Below are 17,306 nucleotides of genomic sequence, written 5' to 3'. Positions count from 1 at the left end.
CTGACACACATCTCATGAACGCACAAGCCTAGTTATTTCGTGTCCCATTCATGGCCAGTAAAAGTCAACATGGATACGGTCAGAGGTTTTCTTTTGGCCCATGTGACCTCCCATCACTGAACATTTACCTAATTCAAACGCTGCTCGATGATACTTTGTGGGAATGACAAACTGCAGTCCAACCTCGCCCTGGGGAGTTTATGACTCACGGTACAGCCGTCCTTACTTACGAAGGAGCCTGGCTTGACCTCCCTATGAATACGTAATCACATTACCCTCCAACTTCTTATGCACTGAGGCAAGTGTTGGGTCAGTCTGTTGATCTTGAACAACATCTTGACTATGAATCAGATCTTGTGGCATTGCAATGGTCAACGGGGCGACACGGTTCGGAGCCTTGGCCATGGCTCGTGTTCCTGCAGCAGCCGAAGTCTGAGTAGCAACATCTATGATGCAACTATTTTTGATGCCTGGTATGTTACCAATAATAAGATCAAACAAAGGTTCTGGCATGACAACAGCAGCTGTCAAGCCAGTGTAGAAAAGAGATGCCACCTGGATACGTGCCTCAGGGACTTATTGATGGATCTCACTGATCCATCAATAAGTCCAACTTGGATCTGCTTACCTGTATATTCGTTAGGCCGAACTAAACTCTGCTTGACAGAGCAACCTGAGGAACCATTATCTCTCAGAACATTTATGGAAACACCTTCCACAAACCCTGGCTGAACAAGAAAGGCAGTGTTGCTGGTGGAAGGGTCTGAGGATGTAGCAGCCAGTCATCGATGAGACTGCGGTGCGAATGATGCAGCAAATGTGGCACCCTGAGAACTAGATGCCTGAGGGGTTGTGCTCACCATCTGAGGAGTTGGAGCACTGACCACCTGTGACAGAGAGTTCACTGTCACTGGGGGACTAGTAAACTGTGGAGAAGTACCTGTACCAGTGGGGGCGGCACCACTGTGCGCTTGTTGTGGAATGAAGGCTGCGTTTGCATCCTGCCTCCGATACACTAAAGTCGATTGTCCTGACTGAAGGTTAAGTGGTTTGTCCTTGCTCTGGTGCTGCTTGAAATTCTGCTGCTGGTTAGGATTCTCCTTGTTGTACCACTTCCACTCAGGTTTCTGAGTATTTTGCCCCTGGTTCTTCTTCTGCAGTTTGTTTGGACCTTGGCCATTATTCTGAGAATGGCCTCGATGCTGGGGTTCAGTCTGAGATGGTTTCCCAGATTTGTTAGCTTTCCTGTTCCAGGTGTGTTGCTTACGAGTTTGGTACCCGTACGCAGTGAAGAATGCATCAGCCTTCTCCACCATTTGGCTGGCATCCCTTACCTGGCAGATCTTAAGCTAAGCCATAAGCTTACCAGGCCACAACTTTTCTAGCTGCATGCGCAGCATAAGGTCAATTATCCCCTCTCACGTGGGAGGGGTTTCATCTTTCTCCATCCACTCATCTAAGTAAGCAGTAAGCCAATCAAGAAACTGAACAGCAGTCTCCTTTTCTTGTAGACGTGCTCTCATAAACTGACTCCTGGCATCGTCAACTGTGAGACCATATGCTTTGATGAGTGAGGCCTTCATCATCTCATGCGTGAGACTGTCTCCACGAATTCTGTGTAGAATATCGAGGGCAGAGCCCTCAAACAAGCTAAGAAACTGGAGCCGCTTAGCTACCTCATCCAGCTGGTATAGGCGTGCCATGTCTTCGAAACGAGCTATGAATGGCTCTATTCGCTCACCGTCCTTGTACGAAGGAAGCTTGAGGTACGGGGTTGCCAGAACATGTGCAGGGAGAGTGCTCATGGAGCTTGGGTTAGGTGCACCAGATGTGTCTGAATCCAAGAAGTTTCACTTGAGCTTCAACATCTGAAGTTCATGTTTCTCACATGCCTCGCACTCGGCACATTCGTGTTCTCGTTCTCTCTCTCATTGTTCTCGCTCGCATTCACATTCTCTCTCACATTGTTCGCATTGTTTTTGCTCGTGTTCGCATTGTTCTCGCTCGTGTTCACGTTTGCTCTCGCTTTCCTCACAATGAATTCTACAGTCTTCACGGGAATCATTCTCACGCTGCTGTTCGTAACTAAACCGTGAGAGCACAAATTCTTTAATTTGTTTGGGATCGGTAAGCCCCATATCTTTGGCTTCCTGTACCTATATATTAGTAGCCATGATGCTAACTCAACTAAGGCTGAGTCGACTAAAGACTGAGTACTGACTGCTGTTCTGCAGAAAAATACTAACAATCAAAAGTAAAGAGTATAGGCACAGGCTAGTGGTGACCAGTTTTATCTAGTTAAACTGATAAAGAAAATAAGAAAAAAATGCAAGTGACTGGGAGAACTATTACGTAAATTTATTAGAGATGAATTAATAACCACCAGTAAGATAGTGCCTATAGACTTTAATGATAACAAATACCTAGATGTGAGTGAGTGAGTATTATTTCGTTAATAACTCTAGAACTAGGAGTTATTATCCTGGAATGAGGTCGCCAAATGTCAAGGAGGGATGTAAATTTAAGATTTAAGAATGCTTGATATTGCTCGAAAGTATAGTCAAGGAACTGACTTGTGAAAACTAAGTAGTAAGAGTTACTTTATGCCGGCTTACTTTGCCGATTCTCTAAGGACGAGAATTTATAAACTTTCTCAACAGTACACAGAAGAGACTAATTACTCACGAGTGCTGTTTGTTAGTACTGTTAGCCTCTTGAGAAAGTGACTCTACCCCTGACAATCATAACTACAACTAAACATAATGAACAGGTTTTTGCCAGTGCTTAACTGCTGGCTGACACACCTGATTTAAGTTTGATACAAAAGAACTGGCCTAAGTACCATTCATGAATAATGTAAGGAGTTTGTGCAAACTAGGAGCGGCAACTAAATTTAGCTTAATGTGGAGAAATAAAACACGATTCTAATTAGGCCTACATTAAGCTAAAAAAAAAAGAACTGTAAATTTATTTATTACAATAAAATAAATTTACGTTATATGAATCTCAAAAATGAATTCCAAAGGGGAATTCACGGTCACTAAGGGACTCATGAATTCAAATAACAAAGGAAATACACTCATTCGCTCATTCAAAAGCTAATCGAGCTTAAGCCTAGAAAAACGAACAGTAACACTGGTCAGTGGAGGGACAGAGCCAAATGAAAGACTGGGCGTGCGTGATGAACACCAAGTGCTGCTAGTCGCTGCAAGCTCACTTAGCTGATCACCATCTAAGTGGGGATTCAGGAATCCGCTGTACAACAGAGACCTTGCTCTCATCCCCGGGCCCAAACGATCCTATTCTCGAGGCGACCCAAAGCTGACTAAGTTCAAACTAGGAAGAGGTAAGAGAGATGGCCGTGTTTGCCGGAAGTAGGCGTGGCCTAACTTCAACGGTCAGTTGAAAGAGGGCGAACGATATAAACACGCATTTAATCACTCAGTGAAAGCACTAATGTCATGCATAAGAGTGGTCACTTATGAAACAGTGACAAATGTTCTGAAAACCATCCCGACCAAAGTGTCTACAAGGACGGTTGAACTGAGTGATGCCCAGTGGGAATTCTACTAGAGTTCGTGGTTTTCTCACCAAAGTACAATGTCACGAATTTGTATAAATACACTAGCGCGAATTCGTGACACAGATCAACTGTGTCAACTTCGATTGAATGAATCACGAACGAGTGAGAACCAATTAACTATGTACAGGGAGAAATATATACATGTGTCCTTCCTAGAGTTTAGACAGCCCACCCCAAGCCGATGCTTGAGTGGCCAACCACAGAGGATGGAAATTACCACCAGTCTCTCCATCATCTGCAGACAGTGTGGGGAAAACTTATTCTATTTCAAGGCACAGTTCTAGGGGTATAACTTGACTTCAGGGTGTGAAGTCAGAGCCCCACCAGACTTTGTTTGAGCAACTTATCCAAATTCATTAGGATCTGTAAAGAGAAATAGGATTATACCAAGTTTCCACAATAACTGAGACCGTTCATCATGAACATCAACATTCTGTAACCATGTTCACTCATTGGGCCTATTCACGTTAAATACTTAAGAAATCAACACCTCCATAGATAAATTGACAGTTACGAGTAGTTAATATATGGCATCCTGGTTCTTTCTGATTGCTTCGACCGAAATGTGGAATAATGAAGGTCCTTCATAGTGAGATTGTCATTTGGAAGGACATCTGCCTCCGTCATCTTATCAACATCGAAGGTGCAATAGGCCCCTGATCATCTATTCTCCAGGTATATGTCTGAATCATATCGTTGACTGTGGCTTTCAGTTCATAAAGAATGGTCATTAGTTCCTTGACAGTTACGAACCCCCTCCCCATAACCTTTCTTAGTCCAGCCTTCATTATTCCAGTGACTCCTTCCAGTATGGCTCCAAACCCAAGAGTTTGAGCAGAAATAAATCTGTATTCACATCCTCTGTCCTTTTAGCGAGAATACCAGCCTACTTTGGGATCTTCTGCCAACTTCATTGGATACTGTGCAGTACATACAAATGTCGTCGCATTATCACTCAACATTAGCTTCGAAAATCCTTGTCGACTGAAAAATCTTCAAAAAAGACATGCAAGAAATTATTCCCGCTTAGATCACCAACCATTTTTGTATTATACGTACCGCACATGTACTGCCACATGTAAGTAATAAGACATAGGCCTTTCCTATGGTACCATGCCCCGTCTTCACTGTGATAGCTCCTCTACAGTCGACTCCTGCCACCACAACTGTATCAACAGATTTGACTCTAGTGTTCTGAAGGAGTGGTGACTCAGCAGCTGGATAAGATATACCTTGTAAATGCTTACATGTCAAGCATCTGTTATGATTTTTTTTTTTTAACCTGATGCATCAAGGGTATCCGCCACATATACAGTATATCGTAAAAGCAACAACGTAACTGGTCCAACAGTAGTAGGAAAGTATTTCTAAATAAATAGCATAGTTACTGGTTGGGACTTAAATGGCAGCACAGAATTCTTCACGGTGTCCCAAAGTGTGGCCATTTGAATTCGGCCTCTGTGTCTAGTGAGGTCCTCGTCCATGTACAGTCACGCGTACTAATTTCTGCTCAGGGGTTACCCCTTCCTTCCCCCCTCTACCCTGGACAGAGGGAAGGGGGGAATCGCGAACAAGTCTACCCCGCCTTCTGCCCCCAACTCCCCCACCCTCCACCTCCAGCTGCCAGTTACTGATTAGACGCAGATTTTCTCATGTCCTGTAAACATGACTAAACTGTCGTCGCACACGCTTTCAACGGCCAAGATTTGGACTATATTTTTAGAATAAATTATTACCGTATTGAACTGCATTCTCAAATTGGAAATATTCACCATCATTGTAATCCAGTGTCGTCCGCTGCACAATTCTGGGTTCCAGTGCTTACCTCTTCACTTCCCCCAGCTGTCTCTCTCTCTCTCTCTCTCTGAATTTACTTTTCCCACTCACTCTTTTTTAAATTTATATAACTTTCTCTTTGCTTCTCTCCCCCTCTCCCCTTTCTCTCTCGTTCTTTGTCTTAAGTCTTCCCCTCCTCTCACCCCTCCCCTCCCCCCACCTTAGGCCTGATCAGCAGTCAGTTATACCGTCACCGCTCCTTCGTATATCGTGTGCAGGCAACATTTATCACACACAGGTCAGATGTTTGGAAAGCTATTTTTTTTTCTTATATATAATTGTATTTCTCATTATGTGCCAAGTTCAAATAGAGAACACCAGACCAATATTCGTAATTTTTATTAGAGTGACCGTTCCACTTCACATAGCTGGGTAGCTGGGCTTATAAACTGCACACACACACACACACACACACACACACACACACACACACTCGACTTAAATTTTGCACTGACAGCGTGGCGACTACAAATATAGTCATTTTAACAACTGGATCTGCTGGCTCCAAACCTTCCCTGTCCCAGTCAAACTCCTCATTCAATAACCCCTCCCTCCCTCTCCCCTCCCCTCCCCTCCCCTCCCCTCCCTCTCTCCCTTCTTTCCTTCCCCCTACCCTCCTCCTCCTCCCCTCCCATTCCTTCCTTCTCCTGCGCCCTCCTCCCTCCCTCCCTCCTCTTCTTTCTTCTCCCCAATCTTCCCTCCCTCCCCTTCTTTCCCTCCTTCTCTGTTTGTCTGTCTGTCTGTCTGTCTGTCTGTCTGTCTGTCTGTCTCTCTCTCTCTCTCTATCTATCTATCTATCTGTCTATCTATCTTCCTCCGTCTCTCCCTCCTTCTCTTCTTCCTTCCTTCCTTTCCTCCTCCTCCTCCTCCTCCTCTTCCTCCTCCTCCTCCTCCTCCTCCTCCTCTCGCTCTTTCGTCTTTTCCTGTAGAACTAACAAAGGTCGTGACGCTGCTTCCTGGCCGATTTATTCTCTCTTAGGTTGTATTATCCTTCAGGTTTAGAGAGTTGAAGAAAGAAGTGTGTGTGTGTGTGTGTGTGTGTGTGTGTGTGTGTGTGTGTGTGTGTGTGTGTAGATAGATAGATAGATAGATAGGTGGGTAGATTGATTTACATATTGATGTAGATAGATATAGATAGATAGATAAATTTGTTATAGTAGTAGTAGTAGTAGTAGTAGTAGTAGTAGTAGTGGTAGTAGTAGTAGTAGTAGTAGTAGTAGTAGTAGTAGTAGTGGTAGTAGTAGTAGTAGTAGTAGTAGTAGAAGTAGGATTAGTAGTAATAGTAGTAGAAGTAGGAATAAGAGTAGTAGTAGTAGTAGTATAGTAGAGAGCTATTATTTCTCTGTCTATCCATCTGCCTATTTACCCATCAGTCTGCGTATCTATCTATCTATCTATCTATCTATCTGTCTATCTATCTATCTATCTGTTTGTCTATTTTCATGCATTTTCTTCTAGGTGTCGTGTTGTCGTGGTGAGCTTTGGTGAGAGCAGGATGGGTCATGTAGAGCTGACCCTGGGGTGTGGTGGCTGCTACACACACACACACACACACACACACACACACACACACACACACACACACACACACACACACAGAGTAGACGTGTAGTTTCTTGTCGACCCCTGAAGGATAAAAGGATAAGTCAATCAAGATAAGGTGTTAAGACGTTCACCCATCTTAAGTTATTTTTCTTACTATTTCCAGCCGGTGATGAGAAAAATAATACTCTGGCTATACATCTTTCCCGTGGCACTTTTATATTCTATAGTGTTAATCTATTGTTACAACTCAGCATTCAAGATGGAGAGATGGCAATTTTAGGCCAAGTTAGAGTGAAAAGAGTATAGCACTTCTTCGTGACTAGCATTTAAGATGGAGAGGTGGCAATTTTAGGCCAAGTTAGAGTAAAAAGAGTATAGCACTTCTTCGTGACTAGCATTGAAGATGGGGAGGTGGCAATTTTAGGCCAAGTTAGAGTAAAAAGAGTATAGCACTTCTTCGTGACTAGCATTTAAGATGGAGAGGTGGCAACTTCAGGCCAAGTTAGAGTAAAAAGAGTATAGAACCGTGTATCCTGTCCATACCACTTCTTCGTGACTAGCAGGAAAGATATTGCGTATTTCCGTAATGTCAGGCATGGATGGTGCCCTCCTGGTGATTCCGTGTTGACGCCCCGTGATTTGCGTGACTCAGAGCGGCGTCACGAGAGAGAGAGAGAGAGAGAGAGAGAGAGAGAGAGAGAGGCTAAAAGATGATGATGGTGATAATAATAATAATAATAATAATAATAGTAATAATGGAAATAAAAATAATAGTAATAATAATAATAATAATAAAAAGAAAAGTAATAATAAAAATAATAATGAAGATAGTAATCATAATAATAATAATAATAATAATAATAATAAGACGAAGAAGATGAAAAGTAATAATAATAATAATAATAATAAGACGAAGGAGAAGAAAAGTAATAATAATAATAATAATAATGCAATTTTCCTGTCACTTCTCAGTACCCTGTCTTGCCACGTGCTGTGTTATTTCCTGTCGCCTTGATTAACACGCGATAAACTCTGGGATTATCTTGCAAAACACGGATATGGAGTGACAAAGGCTGTGTGTGTGTGTGTGTGTGTGTGTGTGTGTGTGTGTGATGGCAGTGTAGGATGTGAGTTATGGAGATGTGTGTGAGTGTGAGTTAGAGGTGTGTGTGTGTGAGGGCATTGTAGGATGTGTGTGTGTGTGTGTGTGTGTGTGTGTGTGTGTGTGTGTGTGAGGGTAGTGTAGGATGTGAGTTGAGATGTGTGTGTGTGTGTGTGTGTGTGTGTGTGTGTGTGTGTGTGTGTGTGTGTGCAGTTTATAAGCCCAGCTACCCAGCTATGTGAAGTGGAACGGTCACTCTAATAAAAATTACGAATATTGGTCTGGTGTTCTCTATTTGAACTTGGCACATAATGAGAAATACAATTATATATAAGAAAAAAAAATAGCTTTCCAAACATCTGACCTGTGTGTGATAAATGTTGCCTGCACACGATATACGAAGGAGCGGTGACGGTATAACTGACTGCTGATCAGGCCTAAGGTGGGGGGAGGGGAGGGGTGAGAGGAGGGGAAGACTTAAGACAAAGAACGAGAGAGAAAGGGGAGAGGGGGAGAGAAGCAAAGAGAAAGTTATATAAATTTAAAAAAGAGTGAGTGGGAAAAGTAAATTCAGAGAGAGAGAGAGAGAGAGAGAGAGAGGTGGGGGAAGTGAAGAGGTAAGCACTGGAACCCAGAATTGTGCAGCGGACGACACTGGATTACAATGATGGTGAATATTTTCAATTTGAGAATGCAGTTCAATACGGTAATAATTTATTCTAAAAGTATAGTCCAAATCTTGGCCGTTGAAAGCGTGTGCGACGACAGTTTAGTCATGTTTACAGGACATGAGAAAATCTGCGTCTAATCAGTAACTGGCAGCTGGAGGTGGAGGGTGGGGGAGTTGGGGGCAGAAGGCGGGGTAGACTTGTTCGCGATTCCCCCCTTCCCTCTGTCCAGGGTAGAGGGGGGAAGGAAGGGGTAACCCCTGAGCAGAAATTAGTACGCGTGACTGTACATGCTTAATTGTATTAGTAGGGTGGTTACCCTGGACAGATGTGGACCTATCACCCATGGTTTGAAAATTAATTTTTAGTGGAATGCATTCTTTCTAAACAAACCACAGTATCTTGCATTCAGTGGCCATAATCTCATTTAGCCACAACACGGGTTGGAGACGACCGCCAAATCCTTCATCGCTGGACACACTTCTGTTATATATCGAGTCACCTATCCCATGACCCATACTATTTTTGTGAAAGCTATGGAAATTATTTGCACCAACATTGCTTTCACTGAAATATCGAAGCACTGAGTTAGATTAAAGGGTGTATAATAATTCCATGTTGATATTTTTCAAGCAACAGAAAGGAACTGGAACATTATGTAATAAATGTAAATAGTTATTTTATGATTATTGTGTGGATTTCTCTTATAAAAGTGATAATGGGATCATTTGGATGCCGAAACGTCATTAAAACTACTGCCATTCTTTGTAGATCTTCACTAAAGATTACTGTTTGATAAAAAAAAAAAAAAAAAAGGTATTAACTTCTGTAAATATTGTATATCTCTTCTAATTTGTAGGGGGAAGCGAGGTAGTTTTCATGCAAATTACTGCATTACGTGTTCTATGTATTAGTGTGCCTGTGACCTGGCTTGCTTCAGGTTGTCATTTTTTAGTCAGTCGGTAGTCAGACAGCAACAACTCAGCACAAGTAAAACAGTCCTCTGACTCGCGCTCTGCCACCTCGCAAGAAGCCAGCCTCGAGTCATAGCTTCTCTCTGCCAGTCTAAAAGTCCACATACTTGATAGCAAAATTTTTCCATTGCATTAATGACCACATTGTTAGAATACATAGGTATGAGCAGACCTGTGAGGCATAGAAGGTAGAATTTTATCATTATGTTTTTACGACTACAGGTCTTAGTTTGGTTGGATGTCCTGTCCTTAATGTACAGACTTATACTATTGGTTCCCTGCAGAGTGAGGAGGGAGGGACACCATCTTGAGACTGACCAGTATAAAGAGGTAAATTGGCTTCGTTTATCATGTCCCTGACGGGACCGACTCCGAGTCTGATCGCTCATAAAGGAAGCTTATTACTATAAACTTCCATGATGACGACCTTGTTTCGCAAGAACAGTTTATTACTTGAAATAATCTCCAAAAATGACGTAGTTATTTGTGATACTAATCACTGACGTGGGTTAAAAAGTAAGCCATTTTTTAAAGAAGAACTGTTTAGTCTAACCTAGTGAAATCAGTTACCATACTTAAACATTTGTTTGTTCTCTAAACTTGCCTCAGAATGGTTTAGGATCTTAAGAATACAAGTTGGTGCAAAAAATGAATGGGTAACTAGAAGTTTGGGTGATGTAAAGATTTCAAGGGGCAAGTACCCACTCGGAGAGAGATCAGGTAGAATTCCAGAGAGAGAGAGAGAGAGAGAGAGAGAGAGAGAGAGAGAGAGAGAGAGAGAGAGAGAGAGAGAGAGAGAGAGAGAGAGAGAGAGAGAGGCTTTTGAAACAACATAAAGCTAGAAGGTCTTTTGGTATCTCAGGATAAAGATGAATACTTTGTGACTGAAACGAAAGCCCATGAAGACATGATTAATAATTATTATGACAAATTAGAACAATTAGAAACCCACTTGATTTCTAGTTACTACAACCGCCAGTGAGTTTACCGGAGTGCTTGCACCCAAACTGAAACTACCTGTTCTAAGCCTAGTAGCCAGAGTAAAAGAAACGTTCTGTGCGAATGTTCAAATATATCTGGAGAAGCTCGAGAGTAGGGAGAGAGTATTTCTGACTGGATATATAAGCGGAAAAGCATGAAATGCAAGAACAGATGGGGGTGACTGGACATTCGGGTGAACACTCTTAAGTGGACAGGAATAACATTGCCTTGGTGGATGTTTGTGCTGCGAAGGGCTTGTCAATAGTCAATATCGTTTTCACTTACGAGATCATCCGCGGACATACGTGACTCCTGATAAGGAAGACGGGAGGCGAGTGGGATATGTGTAAGGCAGTGACTGAAAACACGTCTTTGGATGGTCGAATGAGAATATTTGTGGATGACAGTGGAGTGTACAGAGGCTGGGGAGAGAAGATTGTCTGATAAGTATACACAGTAGTGTCAGCGACAAAGGTGCAAAATCAATGAGTTAACAGAGAGGTATAGGAAGACAGGAGAATGCAGTTCCTGGAAAACTTAGAAAGGCTGCAGATGGAGGGAAAAAAAAGGGAGGGGATGGGGACGAGAAGCTTATATGATGTGGAGGGTGAGTATACTGTGCTTGCAGCAGATATCTGTGCAGAATGTGAGGAGTGTGAAGTAAGTAGACATAATGGGGTGAAAGGAACAAGGTGGTAAAATGAAGAGGTTAAACGTGCTGTAGAAGAGAAGAATGCTTAAAATGACTGATGAGAATTACAGAAACTGAGGATGGGGAGAGACGGAAAAAGAGCTGTATGGTAAAACGAGGAGAGAGGTGAAGAGAATAGCAAGTGAGAGTGAGAAAAAAGTAGATGTGGAATTTGGAAAACAAATATAAGTGTAAAATGGAGGGAAACTAATGAACTGTTTTAGCGGAAGGTCAAAAAATAAGCCAGGAAAATCAGAGAAGTACCAAATTAGTAAATGATGAAAATGGTCGAATTCTGATTGAGAAAATTATGCGAGAAAGAGATCAGATGGAAGGAGTATTATAATGAGGTTTTTAATATATAGGAAAAACGAAAATACTGTAAATATAATCGTTTGGAGTATGGCTGGGAGACATGGAGAGGTGAGAATGGAGTAAGAGATCAGTACAACAGAAGTGTGTGAAACATCGATAAACGTTCATCACTGCCGCCAATCTCGATGAACGTAGGCAAGGGATTTGATTAGATGGAGAGATGGCCGGAATATCGTAGGTTAGGCTTCACCTCTATCACCAGTGGAGTGTAACGTGGGCTGTTGCTAGGAAAATGGTGCATAGTCGAGTAGAGTGCATAGGTAGGTCTCTCGCACCGTTCCCCTCTGTGCATCATAAGCTAGGCGAGTTTCCGGGCACTCTTGGATTACGGAGTTTTTTGTACAGTTATCTCGAAATGTGACTGACAGCGTAACGAAGCGTGACGGCAAGCCTCCTAGCTGACCCTATCTCCCTCCTTCTGCCCTCGAATGTACTCTCGGGCTCTCTGTCTATCCCCTTCGAAATTCGAGAATATATAAGGCTTAGTGGGGATGTAGTGTCTGGTAGATTTCCATGGTTAGTTTGCATGATGTAAGGTAACTGGCTCAGTCTGGTTAATCTGCTCATATCATGATATTCTTGTATAGTCTGGACTACGAAGTGATTGTTTGAGATACATCATGTGTTAAGACATTCTTGATGGTCTGAGACGACAGGATTGTGGATATACATCATGTGGATTGACATTCCTAACGAGAAGCTGTGTATGTCTCCACCAGACACTACATACTGGTGCACATTGTGACTTGAGATATATACCAGTGCCTATACTGCCAACAATCACTCAGTCACGCAAAGTTGTCATACCAACGACAGAATAATTATATCATCATAACACATTTATGTATATTATATATTCATTACAGTCAACTTATAAGCTAATTAAGTGATATACACAATATTGTACGAATAACATAACTGTACGAATATCGTATCCTAATTGCAGTTACATGATTTTAATACAATAACTGTGGTTACATTGTGTAAATGGAACTTACGGAAGTGCGACGGTAGCAAACATTGCGTTACTGCAGCTGTTATACAATTGTGTAGTCATTGTAGTTGTATAACTGATACATAAGTATATAATTTATACAACAATACAATACAATGGCAAGTCTGCAGTAGTCAATTGTATCATGAATCAGCCATATGAGATGTACTTGCTGTCTGTTTATGTGAGACACCATAGGTGTATTGGTTTAGTTATGTTCCACAGTTTATATTTAAATGATATTATATGTAACCCCATATTTTGTTATATAAAATTATATTTACAATATGTTTAGTATTCACTTAGTTTCCTTTGTACCATACATCACCTGATAATATAGTCCTCCAAAGGTTGTGAAGTCAGCTAGATATGTTTGTTCATTTTAAATTCATCTTTAGGTGTAGGTTGTAAGTACTCATGTGTGTGGTTAAGTATGGCATACTATTGCAAACTCCATTTGTGTTCATTTGTTTTCTTTGTAACTGTAATATGAAGAATATAATGTGTACTTATATTTTAATTCTCTGTTTTACTTGATTTTCAAACGTATTAATTACATGTTGATGTAAGGATATATATTATCTATCACTGTGTATATATATGTAAGGTTGTATAGAAGTGAAGTAAGACTACTAAAATACTAGAGTATTTGTTCGACTCATTAATATTAACTGAGGTAGGATACTGGCTAGGGAGCTGATGATGTCGGCTGGTGGAGGAGGGATGGTCAGAATATTAGCAGATGTTGCGTTAATGTTAGTGTCACGCCTTCCCATTGCGTTGTGGGTAGATAGATCAGTAGGTGAGTAAGTAGGTTGGGTGGTAGGGAGGTACTTTAAGTAGTAGGTCAGCGGTGTCGTTGTCCCCACTCAGCGAATGATGACACACTGCAGAGTAGCTGCCTCACTCTGGTAGATGTGGTGAAGATAGTGGTGGTGGGCAAGAGTGGTGGAGGGTGGAGGAGGGAGGAATGGAGGTCAGATGTGTTGATGATACATCACCATGCTCGGTCATCACTATTAGCTCAGAACAGATGCACTTCCTCCTTTCTCACTTTGCCTGTTGTTGCTTGTCGTTTCTCACTTGGTCTGCAGTTTTGTTCTCACTGTATTCACTTGTAGTTTGATTAAAGACTTGTTTGTAGCGCAATCAATAGATGTAGTTTATCGTTGTTATTGTTTTTCGTAATCGTGGAGCTGTGGTTGAGTTGGTTAGGAGCGGTTGGGGCGAAGTTAAGTTACATTGCTGTTCCGCCAGCTGTCGTTTTCTGCTTTGCTCTTGTTTTTTTTTTTTTTTTTTTGTTTCTTGTTACTTGTTATTGCGTGAAGTCGCCAGATTGAGTGCAGTCGGTTCGTTTTCGCTGCCAATATCGATAACGTCGCCGTAGACAGACGTAGAGAGACAGGGAGGTTGGTTGTAATTGTAGATCGGCGATGCACTGTATAAAATTGTGAGGCGTCGTATGGCACGAACTTGCTGCTGTCACCAATATCGATGAACGTAGTTTATTTAGTTTACCGTCGTTCATTGATGCCGCCAATATCGATGAACGTAGCCAAGGGGTTTGATTAGATGAAGTGATGGTAGGAATGTCGTAGGTTAGGCTTCCTCTCTATCACCAGTGGAGTGTAACGTGGGCTGTTGCTAGTAAAATGGTGTGTCGTCGAGTAGAGTGAATAGGTAGGTCTCACTCTTTTTCACCTTCCCTCTCAGTGTATCGTAACAGAGATGAGTTACAGAGCATTCTTGGGTTATGGAGTTTATTGTACACATTAATATCGAAATGTGATTGACAGCGTAATATAGCGTGACGGCAAAACTCCTAACTAACCCTATCTCCCGCCTTCTGCCCTCGACCATATTCTTAGGCTCTCTATCTATGCTCTCCGAAATCTGAGAATATATAAGGCTCGGTGGGGATGTAGTGTTTGGTAGATTTCCATGGTTAGTTTCCATGACGTCAGGTAATTGGCTCAGTCTGGTTAATCTGCGCATATCATGTACATAAGAGATCTGGTACTGTACACCCATTGGCCTGAAAAAAAAAAAAAATAAATAATAAATATACTGTATATATATATATATATATATATATATATATATATATATATATATATATATATATATATATATATATATATATATATATATATAAATATATATATATATATATATATATATATATATATATATATAAATAAGCATATGACAGGGTGGATAGACAAGGATTGTGGAAAGTGTTAAGAATATATGGAGTAGATGGGAAGTTGTTGAATGCTGTGAAGAGTATGTATGATGGTGCGAAGGCTACAATGCGTGTGGATGGTGAACTAAGTGAATTTTTCTCTTTGAAAGTTGGTTTGAAACAGGGATGTGTCATGTCTCCATGGTTGTTCAATCTGTACATGGATGGGGTAATAAAAGAGGTACAAGGTAGGGTAGTGGATGTTGGAGTGGCCCTGGTAAGAGAGGATAGTGTTTGGAAACTCCCTGTACTGTTGTTTGCAGATGATACTGTGTTGTTGAGTGAAGACGAAGGGGAGCTGCAAGGCTTGGTGGATGAGTTTGAGAGTGTGTGTAAGAACGGAATCTAAAGGTGAATGATGGTCTTTGAGAGAGGTGAAGTTAGTGAATGTACAGCGAGGTTGGATGGTGAGGAACTGGAAAATGTGAGTACGTTTAAGTACTTGGGTAGTGTGATGAGTAAGGATGGAGGTTTGGAGGGTGAAGTGCTTGAAGAGTACAGCAGGGAAGTAAGGTTGCTGGTTCATTGAAAGCAGTGAAAAGAAACAGGGAAGTGAGCATGGAAGTGAAAAAGTTACTGCATGACAGTGTTGTGATACCTACTCTAACGTACGGAAGTGAAGCTTGGACGTTGTTGGAAGGACACAAGCCAAGAGTGAGAGCAGTGGAAATGAGTTATTTAAGAGGAGCCTGTGGAGTAACGTGGAGAGACAGGCTGACGAATGAGGATATAAAGGAGCGTTGTGGTGTTGATGTGGATGTGATAGGAAGCGTTATGAGGAACACACTGAGGTGGTTTGGCCATGTGGAGAGGATGGAGGGTGAAAGACTGACGAAGAGAGTGTATGTGAGTGAGGTGGAGGGGGGAAGAGGGAGGGGGAGGCCGAGGATGAGATGGAAGGATGAGGTGGAGAGGTAAATGAGAGAGGGGTGTGTGAGTTGGGAGCAGGGCAGTGAAATGGCGGGGGACAGGGCGACTTGGAGGCGATTTGTTTGTGGCCACCCCAAACGAGATTGAGGCGTCTGGCAATATATATATAAATATAAATATATATATATATATATATATATATATATATATATATATATATATATATATATATATATATATATATATTGTTACATAGCCTATGATTTCATCATCCTTTGTGTAATTTTAACGCACAGTATGCTGCATGTTTGATCACGAGCGTGTTCTGCCTCAGTTCCCCCCTTCTACCGTTATAGTAGAGTTGTCAGTGCGGGATTTTCATCTCTTTGTCCCCATGGCTTCATTTGCGCGTCCTTCTAACAAGTTGTATCAAGCTCTGCTGGCCCCTATATAATGAGCTCAGTCTCTGCATCATTGCCACTTAGATCTGCTCCTCATTTTGTTCACATCTCTGTCCTCCCCTGTACAGATATTATTATTGTGAGTGCTCAAGAAATCTCCAAACATCTAGCAGCTGTGTGTAATTTGAGTATAACTGTTGTATTTTTTCTTGTACTGTGTAGCATAAGGTTAATTCTTAGGCCTAGTGAGGTTTTTGATTGATGTTGGGTTTTATGTCAGTCATTTTTGATAATAGTTTGTATCTGTAATAATTTATCTGGCATTCACTGAGTATTATCTGGTATCTCATTTTATCAGGGCTGACTTAGATAAATTTACTCTTGCTAATTTCGTGTTAATAGAGGCTATTGCAGTTAACCATATATTTAACCTGTTTATTTGCCATTACATTATCCTTATGAGTCCTGAATGTTTTGTTGTTAGTTTGAGCATTAAACTTTAACTTGTAATTTTACCTAACTCTTTTGTTTTGAACCTGGAACTTTACGGGACAATAGTGACTCTTAGCATTCTCACTTAAAAGTGTACGTTATCTTTCTCTGTTCCGTAACATAAATTTGGCGACCTCATATCAGGATATTCAGGATATTATCATAAGGATATTGCTTGATATTTTGTGACTGTTACTTATTCATGATGTCTACTATTACTACACTTGATGAAGCCAAAGATTTTTTATCAAATGTGCAGTGTGTAATGTAGAAAACAGAACAAAGAATGAACTTAAGCTTGTTCCTCAACAATTGGGAATTGCAGTTCACTCTCATCATTCTAAAGATCAAATTGTTGGCATGATTAATAAAAGCTTGTTTAATGTAACTCCTCCAAATGAGCAAACGCAGATTGAATTAGCTAAGTTACAGCTGGCCCTGCAGGAGGCTCGTGTGAAAGAAGCTGAATTTCAGGCAAATGCTAAGGAGGCGGAGTCTCAGGCTCGTATTCAGGAGGCACAGATACAGGCTCAGGCACAAATTGAACTT

The sequence above is a fragment of the Coenobita brevimanus genome, chromosome 18, assembly GCF_032717465.1.
Source record: "Coenobita brevimanus isolate Jiangsu-jjx chromosome 18, ASM3271746v2, whole genome shotgun sequence".
NCBI lineage: Eukaryota > Metazoa > Arthropoda > Malacostraca > Decapoda > Coenobitidae > Coenobita > Coenobita brevimanus.
This window is presented reverse-complemented; position numbering follows the sequence as displayed.